At 45.1% G+C, this 19,352-nt stretch overlaps 1 protein-coding gene and 1 long non-coding RNA gene across 2 annotated transcripts in view; one reads left to right on the top strand and one right to left on the bottom strand.

The window, feature by feature from the left end:
- The window catches only part of LOC309647413, a 34,155-nt gene extending 24,730 nt beyond the window's left edge, over nucleotides 1–9,425 (bottom strand). Inside the window, exons 1-2 of the long non-coding RNA XR_014256031.1 lie at nucleotides 4,612–9,425; nucleotides 2,732–2,961 (exon numbers count right to left, since the gene is read on the bottom strand). This is a non-coding gene — a long non-coding RNA (uncharacterized lncRNA). The remainder of the gene's footprint in view (nucleotides 1–2,731; nucleotides 2,962–4,611) is intronic.
- CLDN10 (claudin 10) overlaps nucleotides 1–19,352 on the top strand; it is a 107,888-nt gene that overhangs the window by 30,063 nt on the left and 58,473 nt on the right. The window lies entirely within an intron of this gene.

The raw sequence follows: 19,352 nt of genomic DNA, 5'->3' as shown, positions 1-19,352 counted from the left end.
GGTGGCATAAGGGTGGGGACAGACCTGTCTGGAGACTGATCAGTGGAACAAATGAGACAGTGATGCTGAGCTCAGGTGGGGAGAGAAGGGATGAGGCTGACAGGACCCAATGACATGTTAGCATAAATCACCTTAAACCTTACAGGTCCCCTGGGTTTTCGGCTTCCGTGGGTGAACTGGGTCGTCTCTGCTAAGCGGTCAGGGACACACACCAGCGCCTCACGGTGTGGGAGGGAAGTATTGGAGTCCCTGGGTGTGTCCCACAGCTTCGACGGGGCGGCAGCAGCTCAGGGCCAGTGTTTAAGGGACCCCCCTGCTCCCCGCTCCCGCATGCTCTACGTATTTGTGGGGACAGGGATCAGGGAACAGCCGAATGGCTGTGGAAGCTCCCTGATGGGAGAAGTGATAGTTAAAAAGGGGAGCATCTGGAGCTCAATAGGGACCAACTCTTCTGGGACCTGTAGGGGTTTCCTAGAGCTGCCATGATAAGCTCCATAGACTGGGCGGCTTAAACAACTGAAATTCATTCTCTCACAGTTCTGGAGGCCAGAAGTCCAAAATCAAGGTGTGGGAAGGGGTGCTTCCTTCTGGGGGCTGTGAGGACAGTCTGTTCCCTGCCTCTCTCCTAGTTTCTGGTGATGTGTTGACAGTCTCTGGTGTTCCTTGGCTTGGAGACACAGCACCACCATCTCTGCCTGCATCTTCCCCTGGTGCTCTCCCTGTGTCCAAATGTCCCCTTTTCATAAGGACACCAATCATACAAGCTGGATTAGGCCCATCCTAATGACCTCACCTTAATTACATCTGCAACACCTTAAGGTCACATTCTGAAGGATTGAGGATGAGGAATTCTATGTATGAATTTGGGGGTAGGGGACACAAGTCAACCCATAACAGGAACTACCAAATCTGCTGCCCCACCTCTCTGTTGAGTTGCTAAAAGTTGGGAGGAGATGACCTCCGTGGCCCCATCAGATCCTCCAGCCATTCTCTGAGACAGAACGTGCCAGAACCTGTGCCAGCCGCATCCCGGCTGCTCCTACTGAGTACCGTCACCTGTGGGCTTCCCTGCTCCTCCTCTGGCCCAGGAAGTGGCCAGCAGGGTGTGAAAGAGTTCAGGTGCTCTGTGCCCAGAGGGTCTTAGGGCCTCTGGTGAGGCTGCGCCCCTGTACTGTAAGGTGGGGGGCCCAGACTGGAGCTGCAGAAGGAGGTTCCTTTCCTACCTCACACCCTCCAGCTCCGTTTCTGGGGGTAGGGCCCCCGCTAAACCATCCTGGGTTGGTTATCCTCTTGTGCTCCCACAATCCCAAGCCCAACTGCACAGATCAGAGCCAGCTGGACCGACTGATTGATTGACAGATTTTCTGCCTGCCTGGTCAGGACTGGAATGCCATGACTCTGCTCTGACTTGACTTAGGATTGATGGCTGCCTCCCCGAAGCTGCTCGGTGGTCTTCTATCCTCATCCCAAATTCCTGCCAGCTGATTCCACACCACCCCACCCACCCTAGATCAACTCCTCCCTCTCCATGTGCGGCTCCCCTTCTGGGACTTAATGGTGATAGGATGTATGAGCGACGGAGGTGTCTTGGGAGATGCAAAGAGATGGTAAACTTGGTTACTGATGTGTCAGCCACGACACACGTGTGGGTGGACGAGATGGAGATGGACGGTAGGCGTTTGGTTAGACATGTGGAACTCGGGAGGGAAGTCTGAGTCGGGGGTGGAGACGTGGAGACTGGGGAACAGACAGGACATCCTAGGGGGTGTGTGAAGGACAAGGCTGGAGCCCTAGACAAGAGTGGCAAGTAGGAGACAGAGGGAAAGGAAGACGCTACTATGTGGATGAAAAAGAGCTTCCACACATGCATCTCATTTGCTCTCACAATGAAATTACGACAGAAATTGAACAGGTGAAGTCACTGAGTCTCGGAGAGGCCGTCTCTTGGTCAAATTCTCATAGTTTGTAGGGGGCAGAGCAGGTCTCAAACTCCAGGTTCAGAGCTCTTCTCACCACATTTGCTCATTTATTCATTCAGCAGTCACTGGTGAGCTTTCCGTGTGTGTGCAGGTCTGTGTTCAAACCATGGGCCCGAGTGGGATGAGAGGCAGGATGGGAAAGAGCTGGAAACCTGCCGCTCTCCCCTCGTGGCAGGGAAGGCAGAAAAGGAGCCTTAAACAGCCCAAGAACAATCGCAAAGGCGCCTGTGCAGACAGAGGCTGCTCTCCTACAGACCCTGCCACGTGTGGGCCCTGCACCAGCAGGGGGGCAGCCCCTGGGAGCTTCCTAGCAATGCAGACTCTCAGCCCCACCTGGACCTCCTGAGTCCGAATCTGCATATTAACAATATCCCCAGGTGACCTGGAGGCACATTCAAATGTGGAAAGTGCTGGCCCCAACTACAGACAGGCCCGTGGACAGATGGAGGAGAAGAAGTGTGATTGGTTAGGAAGGCTTCTTGGAGGAGACCTCTAGCAATGAAAGCAGCTGCCATTTGGGAAGAAATGAGATGTTTTGTCTCCAACAGTGGTTCTCAAACTTGGCTGCAGGATGGAATCCCCTGTGGTGTTTTAAAAAGTGTTGATTCCTGCCTCCCCTTCCCCGAGATTCTGATTGAATTGAGATAAGGCTTCCGCGCTGGGATTCTACAGAGCTCCCCTGGTGATTGGAATTTGCAGCCAAGTTTGCAAACCACTGGCCTTTGCCATATTGAAGATATAAAGGACTGTACCTGGACGAGGAGACAGTAGAAGTGCTCAGGTGATTCTGCAGGAGCAGGAGGGTTTGTTTCTGTGTGTGGAGGGTGCGGTGAAGGAGGAGGGCGAGGCTAAGGCCCTCCGTCCCTCTTGCCCCCTGTGTGTCCTTCCGGGCTTCTCAGTCCCCGGCCTTTCCACTCTCCTCACCGGGACGGCTGGATTCTGCTGCCCCCCGGTGGTGGTTTTCAGTATGGCACAGCTGTCCCTGGAGGTTTCATACAAGCCCAGCATTAGTTCATCACAGACCTGAGCGTGAGTCTCAAGGTGTGGTTTGCTGGGAGGGGTATCCCGGGAACTGTACGCGATGAGCAGCTCGGCAGTCACTTCAGGAGTTGCTCCTGAGCAGGGAAGCTCAGGGAGCTCTAGGCCACTGGCCAAGCACGGGTCTGTCACAGGGCTGTTGCTGTGCCTGGCGTTTGAGAAACTGGTCTTATCATCCAGTGACAAGTGCCTATGACGTCAAGCATCAGGAAGTGCAGAGGTGTAAGGTAACAAGCTCCCCCAAAACACAGCAGCTGCCCCTTATTCTGCTGTGTGACAGGGTATGTTTTTACTTAATTATCATGTTTAATTCTAATGCAAGCCTAGAGGGTGTTAGGATTCCCATCTTATAGACAAGGAAACAAACCTACAGAGCTTAAGGAACCTGCTCAAGGTCATACAACTTGTAAATGGCAGATGCAACCCCTGAGCCCAGGCCGGTGGGACCACACAGTCTGTCCCATCTCCTCCCATGTCCCCTGCAGGGCCCAGGAGGTCTCACCTGCCCAGAGATTTGACTCCCCGGTTGAGTCCATGTGGTCCCTTCAGGCACCTCAGCCCCTTTGCTCCCTATTGCACCTTGACTCGGATACTTCCTTCTGCAGGGCAGCCCCCGAGAGCCCCACGGTGGGCAGGAGGACACCCTTGCCCTGTTCTGGCAGCTTCTCCCTGCAGCCATCTCCCAGGGGTGGGGTCAGGCCGGGTTATGAGCAGAACTCATGAGAGAAGCAGGAAGCAGTGTGAGCTCGTGGTCAGCACCTTCCTCTGACCTGGCAACCTCCCTCTCTTCTCCCTGATTCTTCCTGCCGCTTGGGGCAGCACCTCTCCACGCTCCCCCATTACAAGTGCTCCTGTAACTCTGCTGTGGGTCCGAATCACCAGGGGAGTGGTTAGAATGCAGATTCCTAGGCTCCAGCCCCAAGGATTCTGATCCAGGGAGTCACACAAATGGGGCCTGGGAATTTGAATTTTTAACAAACAACACAGCGAATTCTGATGCAGGGGTCCTCTGAACACACTTTGAACAGACCTGCCATTCACCTCTGTGGGCCCCGGGTCAAGGGTATAAATGAAAGCCCATATGTTTAAAAGTTATAAATCAAGCTAACAAATTGTCGAGTGCACCTTCGTAACTACCTGGCAGGCTGGGATTCCTGGACTCTGGAGCTCCAAGCCGGAAGGTAGGACAGCAGAGAGAGCACCGCCCCAGCCCCCAGCCCTCCCCCTGCTCTTCCCACCTCTGACTCTGACCCGTTTTGTGCCATGAGGAATCCGCTGCTCAAGCAAGAGCACACCCAGCCTTCAAGTCCAAGCTCAGGCCACCCTCCTCCCGCCCCATAAACAGCTGTATCTTGACTACCTGTCGGGCTAGGAGATGGGCCCCAGGAGGGAAGGAGGCCTGCATTGGTGCTTGGAGCAGGGATTCTAGGGTTTAGGTGCTCAGAGCATGGCCTGGGGGGGAGAGGGGCCCAGATAGATGCAGCCCCTTGTCCTCTCTGGCTGCCTGCACTTTGGGGAGGATGCAACCAGAGGATGACCCGAGCAGGGCCCTCTAAACCAGAGCTTCTCAAACTTTAATGTGAGTAGGACTCACCTGGGATCTGAAGATTCTGAGTCAGTAGGTCTGGGGTAGAGACCAAGATTTTCCGTTCCTAACAGCCTCCCAGGCAAAGCCGACGCCGCTGGTCCACAGGCCACGCTTAGAATAACCAAGCTCTAGGGCAGGGTGGGCGGAGTTTTTCTGCAAAGGGCCAGGAAGTACATTTCCAGGCTTTGCCGGCCCTATGGTCTCTGCAACTCCTCAGCTCTGCTGGTGTAGCACAAACTTGGCCTTAGACAAATGTCAGCGAATGAGCGTGGCTATGCTCCAGTGAAACCTTATTTCTGGACAATGAAACTTGAATTTCATATAATTTTCCTAAGACACAAAATATTCTTCTTTGGATTCTTTCAACCTTTTAAAAATGTAAAAACTGTTCTTAGCTCACAGGCCATAAGAAACAGATAGTGGAACAGACATGGGCCCAAATCTCTTAAAAGATAAGGATGCTTTAACATAACCACGATACCAACATGACACCTAAAAATAATTAGCAATAATTCTTTAATATCATCAAATACCTTTTCAGTGTTTGAATTTCTAATTGTCTCATGGTAGATTCAACCCCATTCTTAACTATATAATCAGTGTCTAATCTGTCCTTTTATCCTTTCCCTTTCCCCAAGCAGCTCAGTTGTCTTGCACCCCATGGATGCTGTAATACATTTCACCAATAGATGGCACTATAATCATGACATTTGCTAACTCCACTTAGCATTTACACAAGAGAAAACATCAGTTGTATGCAATTTGCAATTATAGGTGAATATATGAACACGAAAATTGAAAATAGCCTGTTTGCTCTGTGTAACATGTGATAAACCTCAATACATTCCAATTTCCAGAAAAAAATATTTATGTTAAACAAACTTCAAATTTTTTTTAAGAGAATATGGGAAGCCCGTGTCTCTGTATTGAGGTTTACGTTTACTATATCAACATTTTAAATGTTAAATAATGGAGGCCCGTATGTCTTTATATTCTTCTGCTTAAGAAAAACGCAAATTGATTCTATTTGCACAATTGATCTATGTGTTAAATACCCATTACAAATATACTATCTGAATTGTATTAAGTGTTCCTACCTCTGAATAAAACAGTTTCTTTTCCAAACTTGCTCTAGCCTGTTCTGAAGGACAAGGAATCAGGATGTGAGATTTGGATGGAATCTTTAAGGCTATCTAGTCGATCCCCCTCAGCTAAGAGCAGACTGAAATCTCAGTATGAAATCACACGGCAAAGTGATGGTTTTCTGTGCAATTTGCCATGTTTCTGCCAGCGATCTCCCCTTCTTCCTCCGACCCCTACCCTGCAATAAGTGTAAACTATTAAAAATATCTAACTAGTCAATAATAATGAAACATTTCATTTTCATGCAAATATTTTGTATTTATGAAATATATGCCAATATTTAATGAAATAATTAGTGTAGATGTTTTATTTGCACAAAATCCAAATTGTACGATTAATCCTCCCCTTTTGTCCTTTAAATATATTCAGCAAAGATTTATTGGGTCCTGCTATGGACAAACAAGATCTTGCTTTCTTGCTCAGCTGGGTCTTCCATTTGAGTTCACTTCTTGTAATTTCCTAGAAAGAAGTTAACACTTTAGGAAATCAGCCTGCATTATATTTCTAAGGGACAGCATATATGGCTCTTTCCAGCAGATGACACTAATTCTGAGTGTCATTTGTTATCCTCTCCTCCTCTATTCAAATTAACACAACATTGGAATGTCCTTTCTGTTCTGAAAATCAAGTCCTCTGTGCAGGGCAGGCCCTAAACTTTCCCCTTGACAGTTAGCTCTCAGCAGATTTACCCCAAGACCGCCTTCCTCATTGCAGATCTTCCCCGTGTTCTACACTATCCGGGTTCTTCTTCTCCCTGCGGCGCCTCTCACCGTCCTCTTGGAAGCAGTCCTCTGCTCTGCCTGCATTGCTTCACTTCTCTTGGGCTCGCCTACCAAGCCTCCCCTACACACGCTTCTGACTCCCACCTGGAAACAAGCATGCAGTCTCACCTGTAGCCCCTTTCAAGTGTATCTTGTGAAGGATTCATAAGTGTGTGTGTGGGTGTTCCATAGTCAAAAAAAGTTTGAGAAGCAATTGGTTAAACAAATGTAAATAGCTTTCTTTACTGCAGGACTTTTCACAGCCTTTGATTTCCTAATAGACATTGTGAGTCCTTTAAGATAGGGAGTGAGTACAGAGCATTTTCTAAATAGATTTGATTAAAGAGAATCCTCCTGTATTAGCTTGAGTTGCTATTAAAAAAAAAAAAAAAACCATAGATGGATGGCTTAAACAACAGACATTTATTTCCCCCAATTCTGGAGGTTGGGAAGTTCAAAATCAAGGTGCTGGCAATTTTGGTTCCTGGTGAGGGCCCTCTTCACAGCTTGTAGATGACCACCTTCTTGCTGTGTTCTCACAGGGCAGAGGGAGAAGAAACAAGCCTCAGCTAAACCTAATTACCTCCCAAAGACCCCTCTCCAAACACCATCACACTAAGGGTTAGGGCTTCCACATATGAATTTGAGCGTAATAACTGTCGACTTGAAAAAACGCACATCGTGAGAGCTGTGAGTCAAGTTTTACTTGGGGCAAAATGAGGCCGGCAGCCTAGGAGACAGCATTTCAGATAGCTCAGAGAAACTGCTCCAAAGAGGCGGGGGGAAGGCCAGTATATATGTGATTTTGGTGAATGGGGAATACATGCAATCAAGCACATATTTTTTGTAAAACGTTTCTTCTAGTCTCATGAAGGTTACGAGGAGCAGACTTCACCATGAAGGATTTTAGTGTTTTTCTAGGTGTGAGGAGATGCAAGAATTGGGCTCATAAATTTGGCTTCTGAAAATATCTAACTATCTGAAGACCTGTTCTGCCAGTTTTTCCCAGCGCACAGAGTTCCTCATTTCTGCTCTCCACCTGAACTCCTTTCAGGGGGTGTTGAAGGTCAGCAACTGCAGCGGCTCCTGATTTAATCCTTGTAGAGGTAGACGGCAAGTGCCAATGGAAAATGCCAGTTGGTAGTTGATAGGGGACACAACATTCAGTCCAGAACAACACCCCCTTTCGTTTTTCTCATTGCCTCGTCTGTAGTGTGTTTTATGGGATAAACCTTGGGACACATACTCAGGGGCAGGCTCTGGAGTCAGACTGCGTGAGTCAGAAAAACGACCGCTCAAATTCCATCCTAGCTCCCCTGCTTCCTGACTGTGGGACTTTGTACAAGTTTCTTGAAATCTCCTTGCTCTAGTCTCCTCACCTGAAAAAAACAAGGTTAACAATGGTTCCCATCTCACAGGGCTGTTGTGAGGATTAAATGAGTCTATGCAAACCAATAAAGTGCAACACAGAGTAAGCACCCGAAACGAGTTAATTGTGAAGTGTTATCATTGACAATGAATTGTATAAGTAACCAATTTATCATATGAACTATTACTGAGCATATTAATAATTACTAACACATTAAGTGGCAACATTTAATTTCTGTTTAGGTTGAATATTGCATTTTACCACTGGGGCAGGGTCAAGCCTCTTAATTTAATTTTATTTTTTTATTGACGTATATATAGTTGATGTACAGTATTATATGAGTTACAGGTAAACAATACAGTGATTCATAATTTTTAGAGGTTATACTCCATTTGTAGTTATTATAAAATATTGGCTATATTCCCTGTGTTGTACAACATATCCTTATAGCTTATTTTATACCTAATAGTTTGTACCTCTCAATCCTCTACCCCTATAATGCTCCTCCCCCCTCCCCCTCCCCACTGGTAACCACTAGTTTGGTCTCTACATCTGTGAGTCTGCTTCTTCTTTGTTATATTCACTAGTTTGTTGTATTTCTTATATTACACATATAAGTGATATTCTACAGTATTTTTCTTTCTCTGTCTGAGTTATCTCACTTACCATAATGCCCTCCAAGTCCATCTGCGTTTCTGCAAATGGCAACATTTTGTTCTTTTTTATGTCAAGCCTCTATTTTAGACTGCAGACTCCTAGTAGCCCTGAGACAAACAGCAAGAGGAGTCCTCCAAAACATGTGCCAGGAATCTGAAGTGATGTGGCCGGATTTAAGAGAGAAGGGGTCTCTGGCCTTGGTGCCAAAGCTCCGTGCCAACCACCATAGCCCTGGCAGGAAGCGAGCTGTGATCCTGCAAAGGACAGACCAGCCACCCAATGAGGGCGGCAGGCCTGCCCATCACCCTCTGCTCTCAGCGTACATATTCCTGCTTGCTGTAAATAATACTGCTGTTTGCATCATCTTTGAACTGCATAGCGATTACTCATCTATATCTACCTTACCCAATAATCCTAGAACAGTGAAACTTCAACACAAATATTCCCCTGGAATTTCAAGGATGTAGGGGGGTCCCTTTACGTAACAAGGCAAGGGATCAGTGCCAGCCGGGAAATCCAAGTGTTTAAAACTTGTTCAGAGACTTCCCTGGTGGCGCAGTGGCTAAGAATCCGCCTGCCAATCCAGGGGACACGGGTTCGAGCCCTGGTCTGGGAAGATCCCACATGCCACGGAGCAACTAAGCCCGTGCGCCACAGCTACTGAGCCTGCACTCTAGAGCCCGCGAGCCACAACTACTGAGCCCGAGTGCCACAACTACTGAAGCCCACGCGCCTGGAGCCTGTGCTCCGCAACAAGAGAAGCCACCACAGTGAGAAGCCCACGCACCGCAAAGAAGAGTAACCCCCGCTCTCCGCAACTGGAGAAAGCCTGCACACAGCAGTGAAGACCCAGTGCAGCCCTAAATAAATAAATAAATAAATTTATTTAAAAAGAAAACGTGTTCAGCATTTTTGCAGCCAAAGAATAGTTGCTAAACATTTCTCTCTCAAAAGAAAGCAGGCCACTGAATGAATTCTAGACAAGGGAATTCTTGAAAAAAATTGAAGAAGAGAAGGAAAGGAATGTCTCAAAATGATGCTGAACTTAAATTGAGATCATATTGAACTTGAACATATTCAAAAACCACACAAAGAGAGAAACAGAGTAAAGCTGATTTTAAAAAGCCAACCAAGAGAAAATTTTACAATCTATTAACTTCTGGATGTAATCAAACAAAAGCAGAGATTCTTTGTTAGAGATCTTTAGACTCTATGGAGTCAGGCTCTTCCTGAGAAATGATCTAAAAGGTCAAAGTCATGGTCTGAGGCAAGTACTTCTTTCAAGCTCACAATGCAGCTCTCGTCTCCCAGCATCACAGCATCCCCCTGCCCCTGCCCCATTACTATTTAATTGAACTCTCACAGGACCCACAATGCCAAACTCAGATCCTCATTAGATATTCCCCAAGTAGAAGCAGAGTAGAACGTGTGCTCAGGGAGGAGAACCGGAACTGTCACTGACAATTGCTGGAGTCTCAGTGCAGACAAGTCCAGGGGGTATGTTCATAGCAGCACTATTTACAATAGGCAAGACATGGAAGCAACCTAAATGTCCATCAACAGATGAATGAATAAAAAAGATGTGGTGTGTGTGTGTGTGTGTGTGTGTGTGTGTATATATATATATATATATATATATATATATATATATATATAATGGAATATTACTCAACCATAAAAAAGAATGAAATAATGCCATTTGCAGCAACATGGATGGACCTAGAGATTATCATACTAAGTGAAGTAAGTCAGAAAGAGAAAGACAAATACCACATGATATCACTTATATGTGGAATCTAAAATATGACACAAATGGACATATCTACAAAACAGAAAAAGACTCACAGACATAGAAAACAGACTTGTGGTTGCCAAGGGGGAGAAAGGGTCAGGGAGGGATGGACTGGGAATTTGGGATCAGCAAATGCAAACTGATATATATAGGATGGATAAACAACAAGGTCCTACCGTATAGCACAGGGAACTATATTCAATATCCTGTGATAAACCATAATGAACATATAACTGAGTCACTTTGCTATACAGCAGAAATTGACAAAACATTGTAAATCAACTACACTTCAATAAAATTAAAAAAAAAAAAAAAACTCCAGGGGGACCCAGTAATAACAGGGCCTCACTATATACAGAAGTCGACCAGCTTCCCACAGCACACATTGGAGAAAAAGCCTCTTGCGCTTCCAGCAGGGAGAGGGGGAAAGGAACCATTTTGAAATATGCCAGCACACTCCATTCTTCTTAACAAGGCCCACCCTCAGGGGAAACTAGTTAACCAGAGCCTAACCTTCTGGGGTGTTATTGAAGAGGGGGATAGAGTGAAGTTCATTTTGTTAAGATATGGAAGGCCACATACGGGCATCCTCACTCATGGTGGCCCTTCGGTGCTCAGCAAAGGGGAAGGTGGGCTGGTCCTGTTGGTGAGGACACGGGGCAGTGGGTCAAGTCCAGCTCAGCCTCTTGCAGCACAGCTGATTGCTTCACTGTTTTATCCAGAAATAAGAACACCTTGCTAGAGTGAACTTTTTTTTTTTTTGAGGCAAAGAAACATTGCTTTCTCATCACTTGGCCCACGGGAACTCACCTTCCCTTGTCACACCAGACAGCAGGCATTGAGGCAGCCCCATGGTCACACTCTCTCCAGGGTCCCCACCTTCTCTCATATCCCATCAGCATTCTGCCCTCAGACCATCCAGCTCAGCAACTTTCTGATAAGAGACGATCATCAGTCTCGTCTTGATGAGAGACATGTTCTACGTTCCGCCAACCTTGTAAAAAGATTGCAGGAAGTACAAGGTAAAATCCCCCCTCTCCCCAAAAGGGAGGTGAGGGGAAAGGGAGGGTTCCAATCTACAAACTCAGCATCCCCACGAAAGGCGATGTCCCTTCTCTCTCCCTGTCCTCCTCTCACACTAACGTGGAGAGTGGGGTGTCTGAGGGCAGCAGAGCTCTTGGAATGGAGTTTTCAGTGGGCCGTGAGGAATGGGGGCAGGTCTGAACAGAGAACAGCGGGACCTAGCTCCTTATTTTCTCACCTTGGCCCTTGGACCCTGATGCTATTCTGTCACATGTACTTGCGAAACCTCAACACAGTATTAGAATTATCCCAATGAGCACAACTTTTCATGGAAATTAAACAGAAATATAGAAAGATGTGTTTGCCTTTTATATCACCTAAGTTTCTCTGTTGGAAAAAAATATTCCATTGATCCAGTTGTGAATTTTAGCTATTATCCTAATTTCCTGCCACCTTCCATGGATAAATGTTTTTGAGTTGAGGGAAGAATGAGGTTGAAGTTAAATTCTACCACCTTTATTCCTACATCCTTTTCTACTTCAGTAAGGAGTATGGGGCAGGGGGAAGTGTGTGGTTTTATGAGGGAGTAAATCAGTTTAAATCTAGCTCAACCATTGAAAAGGTTGCATCTGTCATCTGAACCTTGAGTTTTAGCTTCCTTATTGGTAATTCTTTTTATTTTTTACTTTCAGTTTTTCAGGGATAAATCTATTTCATAGAGTGATTGTGAGGATGACGTGAAATGATGCATGTAAAGCATCTGGAACATCTGGAACATCCAGAACTAACAAATGCTCGTCAGGTTTCTGCTCCAATTCCCATCCCTCTGTGCCATTCATGTTATTCCCCTGTAGCGACCTGACCTAAGGCCTCCATTAATGTCCTTGTGCCAAGTCCAGCTTTTCCTTCACTCTAAATCTCTTCTCTGCAACAGTAATGTTGATAAGGCAATCCGTCATGAACCTTTGTCTTTCCAACCCTTACACTTTGGAGCCAAATACTTATTACTCCCCATATCGTGTTACTGCCTGCATCATATCTAACCCCTGCATTCTCAAGCTACCTGCCTCAGCTACAAGGAAAATCAGGTCCACAACTAATAATTACACAATCCTGTGTCAAGCATCAGCTAAGTTCTGGGCAAAGGGGACGCAAGGCCAAAGAGGACGTGATCCCTGCCATGTAGTAATGGAAGCAGATAGGTTCCCAACTGTGTGACAGGAAGAGTGATTGAAATGTACTCAGGTTCCATAGGATCAGAGAGCACAGGAAGGAGACCTGTGGATCAATCTAGGTGTCATAAAAGATTTCCTTTTAGAGGTGATTTTGAGCTGTATTCTGAAGGATGAGTAGGAGTTAGTTAAATAACAAAGTAGGTGGAGGGATTGGGGGAGTCATATGGGAATTCCAGTCTGAAGGCACAGAATGTGCAGATGCCCTGAGGTGGGAACAGCAGGGCGTATCTAAAGAGGTCTGAGGAGCTGGACTGAAGGGTGGCTTTGGAGGAGTCATAGGAATGAGACCAGAGCAGTAGATAAGTCTTGTTTCATGAGGCCTCGTGGGCTGATGTGAGGAGTTAGAACTTTATCATGAAAATTCTAGAACACTTTTGGAGGAACAGGGAAATGACATGATCAGATTTGTGCTTTCTAAACATGTCTCTAATATGGAGCATAGACTGAAGGATGGGGAGGCTAAGGGCACAGACGCCAGATAATTAGGAAGGTTTTGTGGGACTCTAGGGAACAAGCAAGGGACTTGACGTAAGGCAGTCTCAGTGGCAACTGGAAACAGATTCTAAAGGTATTGTCAGCTGGATCAGACACGGGTGACAAGGGAGAAAGAGAAACCTGAGATGATGCCCAAGTTTTTATTTGGGGTAACTGCTTAGATAACAATGAGCAAGCCTTGGATTGTAGGAGAAGAGGCAAGTGTGGAGAGACCATGAATGTGGTGTTGAACGTGCTAGGTCTGTACAGCTATGGCAAGTATGTGAGGGTCAGCACTCTAGGTGGCCAGTCAACCGTGGACCTCTACACCTCACAGGGAATCTGGGGACAGAGCTGACGTCCTCCCGAGAAAACTGAGCGTAAGGAATCATTGCTACCTTGATGCAGAGGTGAGCAGCACGAGTGTTTGCAGGCAGGGCCCAAATTCTTTAAGAATTGTTCTGGATCTGCTGCAATGAGCAGAGAAACAAATGGTCAGGCCATACCGCAAAGCCACAATACTTTTAGCTTCATAAAAATGCTAGGAGTGGGGCACAATATAACCAGATGTTTTAAAAAAAAAACCTCAATTCAGCACTCTCACATAATACAAAGCTCTAAGCAACCCTACTGTCACCTAAAGATATAATGTAGGTGATTCCACTCACCTCTGGACACGTCTCTGTCCTGTTGATGCCCAGCTCGCTCCCTCACTCTTCCTGAAGGTGGTTTCCTCCACCTTTTTCTTTTTTACCCCCGCCTCTGAATCCTCACTCATTTTTCCTGTTCTCTCCCATGGATCTCCTTTCTCCTCCTCACACAACTACACTAAGAGCTCCCTGACTGTAAAATGCCAATCTTCCAGGTGGGCTGGTACATGTTTAACCACTGGTGGGTGGAGTGGGCATGAGGGGCTGATTTGTAGCATTTGCCAATTTCTGTGGTGTAAACACTCCCAACTTGGCAGATTGCAAACTTCCAATGACATATTGTCAATGGCCTCGCAAAATTCCTAAAATGTTAACAACGGGCAAGCTCTCCTAACCCTCTGCAAGGGTTCCAGTGCACTCCCTGCTTCTGAAATGAAGAAGAGTCACGTTGAATGCGGTAGTGCTACTTCCCTTCCTGGGGGAGAAGCTGAAATGAAATGGATAGTCTGGCTTACAAGTGACGATGTTCTCAGGGTATGAAATTTGAAATTTTCTTTTTTTTTTTTGGCCACATCACACGGCATACGGGGATCTTAGTTCCCCCGCCAGGGATGAACCCATGCCCCCTGCAGTGGAAGCGTGGAGTCTTAACCACTGGACCGCCAGGGAAGCCCCTGAAATTTGAAATTTTCTACCTTTGAGTTTTGCTTTGACCAATCTCCTCCTTCCCCATCAATGCGCATATTCACCATGCTCTTTTTGGAAAACTTCTGTGATTTTTCTGAGCACACTTTAATGTTTATGAATTCTTTCCTTATTTTGCCATTTTGCAGACCCTTGTATTTTGCACAGACACTAGTTCTTTGTGCTAGCATCAGTTAGAGAATGTTTATTCTCTGTTTTCTCAGATTGATCGTAAACTTCTTAAGAGTAAGGATCTTATCTCTACACATGATTGATTCTTGAACATTTGATTGACTGCTTATTTGTTAAGCCCTTCCCTGATTTGCCTTATCCTAATCTTTACTAGGCCCTGGATTTTAAAAATTATTTTCATAGCTTAATATTAAGCCATATGTATAAATCTTTTATATACAATGAAAATTTAACTATTTTTATAATCATGTAAGATGTCTTTGCACAGTAAATAAATCATTCAATGTTGGTAAATTCATAAATTATGTTGCAGAGAAATAAAAGTGATAAGATATTCTGGTTCACTGGAGACATCCCTCCATTACTGACTGGCTTGCTACCTGGGGCAAGTTATTCAGGTCTCAGGCCTGCAGGTAAAAAAAAGGGGGGTAATAAGAAAACTTTCAGGGTGTTGGAAACGTTATGTCAGCTAAAAAATGTACAGTAGTTGAACTCTAGTGTTAAAGTACTCGATGAATATATTTGTCAAACATAAGAATTTTATAGAAAATAAAACATTTTACACTGCAGGGATCATTTTTTAAAACTCAGTGATTCTTGGAACAGCTACAAAATTTAGGATTTGACAACCAGTTTTACAAGAACCTGGTCCAATCTTTTCATACATCCAACAGTCAGTCAGCTGTAAGAACCCCCAGCAGCATTAAGTGAAGTGAGATACTATAAATACAGATTAGTATCATTTGTCCAAGCCATTGTGGGATTTTCTTTAGGTGGAAAAAAGCAAAATGGTTGACAGAATGGCAGAGAACAAAAAGGCAAGAGAAAAAAAGATGCCTGAAACAAGGAGGTCTTTCAAACCCACGTCTATTTATTAACAAAAACAAGTGTTGAGAAACTTGGGTGATGTGAAGGGAACTGGTTTCACAGAGAAGTGTTCCTTCGTGCTAGAGTTTTCTGCAGTAGGCAAAGGTGAAAGAGGTGAAGAGTCCTCTTGGTGTTTCAGACCCAGGCCAACAGTAGACTTAGAAAAAGCTGTTTAATGTAAAGATTCACTCCTCCTTCCTTTCTCTCTCTCTCTCTTTCTTTCTCTCCCTCCTACCCTTTTCCTCTCACTCCCTCCCTCCCCTCCTTCTTTCTTTCTATTTTTGATGTAAATGGGAGCAATGTGTTTGGCCAACCCAGGACAAAGCTTGGAAGGGAGACATGGGCAAATGCAGCAGTGGTGAATGTTTTAACTCCCTTTGAGGTAGGTGACTTCATTGGAGGACAACAGCTTAGTTTCTGCCCCAGGGAATGCTGTCCTGGGAATTCCCCAGGGGCCCATCCACTCCTAGACACCAGGTGCTATCTTCTCTCTGCCATCTCCACCACCTGTGCTTTCAGGTGAGCTGGAAGGGGGTGCTTCTGTGTCAGGGCTTCGTGTGCCTACAGGCTTACTTGGGAGAATGGGCTGAACCAGAACGTAGAAACTCTAGCTTCCTGCACATAGAAAGTGCCTAAAATTTTTTAACGATATCTGATGCACACTCAATAAGTGTTTTATTAACTTGATTGGGAACTTTCCTACCATTGTAGAATGGCCCTTACAGTTCAAAATCAAGAGCTTTTACATTATTCATTGCTCAATAAATATGTGAGTACCCACTATCTGCCAGGCCCTGTGCTGGGCATGGACTAACAGTGTGAAGGAGAAACTTACATCTTACATAACAAAAGGCAGACATGCTCTACACTGAAGATAGGCTTGTTTTCTAACTAACATAAAGACTAAAAATAATTTCACTTGAGAATTTCAAACCACAAACTCATTCCACTTCATTCCATACGACACCCTGTAACTCCTGTTACACTCTTAGCCCTTCCTCCCTCCATGCCCTCCTTGCCCGACATCCTAGCTCCTTCTTGGCCTTTTGGATTTTAGATTTTTTTTTTGATGTGGACCATTTTTAAAGTCTTTATTGAATTTGTTTCAATATTGCTTCTGTTTTATGTTTTGGGGTTTTTTTTTTTCAGTTTTTTGACCACAAGACATGTGGGATCTTAGCTCCCTGACCAGGGATCAAACCTGCACCCCCTGCAATGGAAGGCGAAGTCTTAACCACTGGACCACCAGGGAAGTCCCTGGCCGTCTGAATTTTAAAAGCAGTAAAATAACATTTTTTTTCTGAAATAAGAAAAGTTTTTTAATTTAAGAAAGCTAAGAAAAGGAAAAGGCTTGGAAAAAAAAAAACACAAACCCTTGTGTGTGGAATGAGCGCTTAACATTAATTCATAAATATTTTTTGAAAACTTATAATTGATAAGAATTGGGCTAGGGCTGAAATAGACCCTCCTTCCTAGACCATACATTCTAATCTCTGTCTATAAGCTTTAGAGACAAACCAAAAAACAAACGTACAAATACACAGGGTTACGGGTATCCATGGGTGCCATCAAGGAAATAAGCAGACATGTGTGAGGGAGAATAATGCAGTGGTGGGCTGGGGCCAGCTCACACCAGCTCACACCAGCTCGCACCAGCTCACACCAGCTCGCACCAGCTCACACCAGCTCACACCAGCTCACACCAGCTCGCAAGAGCTGATCGTTACATTTCAAAAGTTTTACCAGGCCCAAGGACTTCACATTGGTAGCCTGAAATCGGCTATGGTAGCAGTATTTACACCACAGAAATAAGTAAACCCCAGCAGTCAGGGATTCTTTCTATTCCCCTGAGAGCCGGTTGTTAAACATTTACCAGCACAGCACTGATAACAGGGTAGAGGAATTGGGCTACTTTTTAAATGTAAGGTGCCCTGTCTAAGGAGATAACATTTAAACGGAGACCTGTTAAGAGTCCCGTTAAGTGTTTCAGACAGAAGGTTCAGGAAGTGCAAGGCAGTAAGTAACACAGGTGACCTAAAGGGTCTTCTAGGAATTATGGGTAGGTGAGGACGGTTAGAGAGCAGTGAGGGGGATAGAGGCCAAGATGAGCTACGGATCAGATAATATGGGGCTTTGTAAATCAAGGCAAAGCATCTAGCGTTACTTGAAGAGAAATGGAAAGCCATTGAAGGGTTTTAGGCAGGTAAGGGGGTGTATGTGACCTGCTTTGATTTTTATGTTAAGAGCCTCACTTGGGCTACGGTGTGGGGAATGAATTTTTTTTAATTAATTTTTATTGGAGTATAGTTGTTTGGGGAATGAATTTTAAGGTGATGGATGGGGCAAGAGTGGAGGCAAGGTAGTACCTCGGGTGTGAGGTGATGTCACATGGACTCATATGGAGGTGGCACTGAAGATGGAAAAGAGTAGACAGATTTGAGAGATACTGTGGAGGAAGAGTTGGCAAGAGATTTGGCTGCAACTTGCAATCATTACTAGTATTCTTTAAGAAAGAAAAATGTTACACACAAGGACAAAATAACTACTTTTTGTGGCATGAATGTGAGTCTTTCCGCTGCATAAAGTGAGGTTATGAGTCAGCCTCCCTAAGGAAGAGTAGCTGGGGTAATTGAGACACCCTGGGTTAACCTCAGAGCTTGCCTTCTCTTTGTCCCATCACCCAGACTTCTCCTTTTGCTTCCACACACTGGGGAAGTGGTAGTTCCAGCTTGGTTCCTTTGATGGCGGCTGGAGGAGCACTGGTCCAGAGGGACAAGAGCCACCTGCTGAAACCCTGGACCTTGACTGGCTTGAGAACAGGTTCCAATCCTCTACCGAACTTGTACTTCTTTGGCTCTAAATTGACTTAAAAGACTACTTCTAGTATGTACCACTTTTCTGAGGAGAACTCAGTTCTTTTTTTTCCTTAGAAATGTAAGTACTAAAACTAAGTGCTACAAAATCCCCACATTGAGAATCCGCCACTGAACTTGTAACTTCTTTGGCTCTAAATTGACTTGAAAGTCTACGTCTAGTATGTACCACCTTTCTGAGAGAACTCAGTTCTCGCATAAGTAAGGAAACTTACTTATGAAAATGATGTTGTGTTCCTTGTTCTAATAACCAAAGTTATTGGGGTCCTTGGTGGCCAGAATGCAGACAATGGGTCCAATATTGCTATTTGACACATTTTTCAAAAATTCAACTCACTGGAAGAAAAATACATAAAGGAGGGCCTGCAGTTTGTTGGGGTTGTTTTGTTTTGTTTGTTTGTTTTTTGTTATTTTTTTATTTTATTTTTGGCTGCATTGGGTCTTAGTTGCGGCACATGGGCTCTTCGTTGCGGTGCACAGGCTCTCTAGCTGTGGCCCGCAGGCTCCAGAGTGCACGGGCGCGGTAGTTGTGGCATGCAGGCTTAGTTGCCCGGCAGCATGTGGGATCTTAGTTCCCCGACCATGAATCGAACCCGTGTTCCCTGCATTGGAAGGCGGATTCTTAACCGCTGGACCACCAGGGAAGTCCCTGGAGTTTGTTGTTTTTGTTGTTTGTTTGTATTGGGTAAGGAGGGGTTGGCAGACTATTTAGGGGAAGATTTTGTAGCTGTGTTTATATAAAGCTTTTCCTTTCAGGAATAATAGAAACTGACCTGTCAGATAAGTGCATTCCTAATACCTATTAGCTGGGGAAAACAGAATCCCAAGCTGGCTTGTTTTTTAGTTTTTTAAAATGAAGATCTATTTTATAACTTCAAGATAATATGTGCTAAGATATCCAAATAAATAACTGCTATAAATGTATATTGACTAAACAGTGGGAAAGAACTAGAACTTCACGATAATAGAATATTTCTCATCTGTATCAGTTGGCCCATCGTCATGATGTCTGTACAGTATCATTACA

This window comes from Balaenoptera physalus (genome assembly GCF_965194825.1).
Source record: "Balaenoptera physalus genome assembly, chromosome: 18".
Lineage (NCBI taxonomy): Eukaryota > Metazoa > Chordata > Mammalia > Artiodactyla > Balaenopteridae > Balaenoptera > Balaenoptera physalus.
The sequence above is the reverse complement of the archived record's forward strand: the minus strand, read 5'-3'. Positions and strand labels throughout refer to the sequence as shown.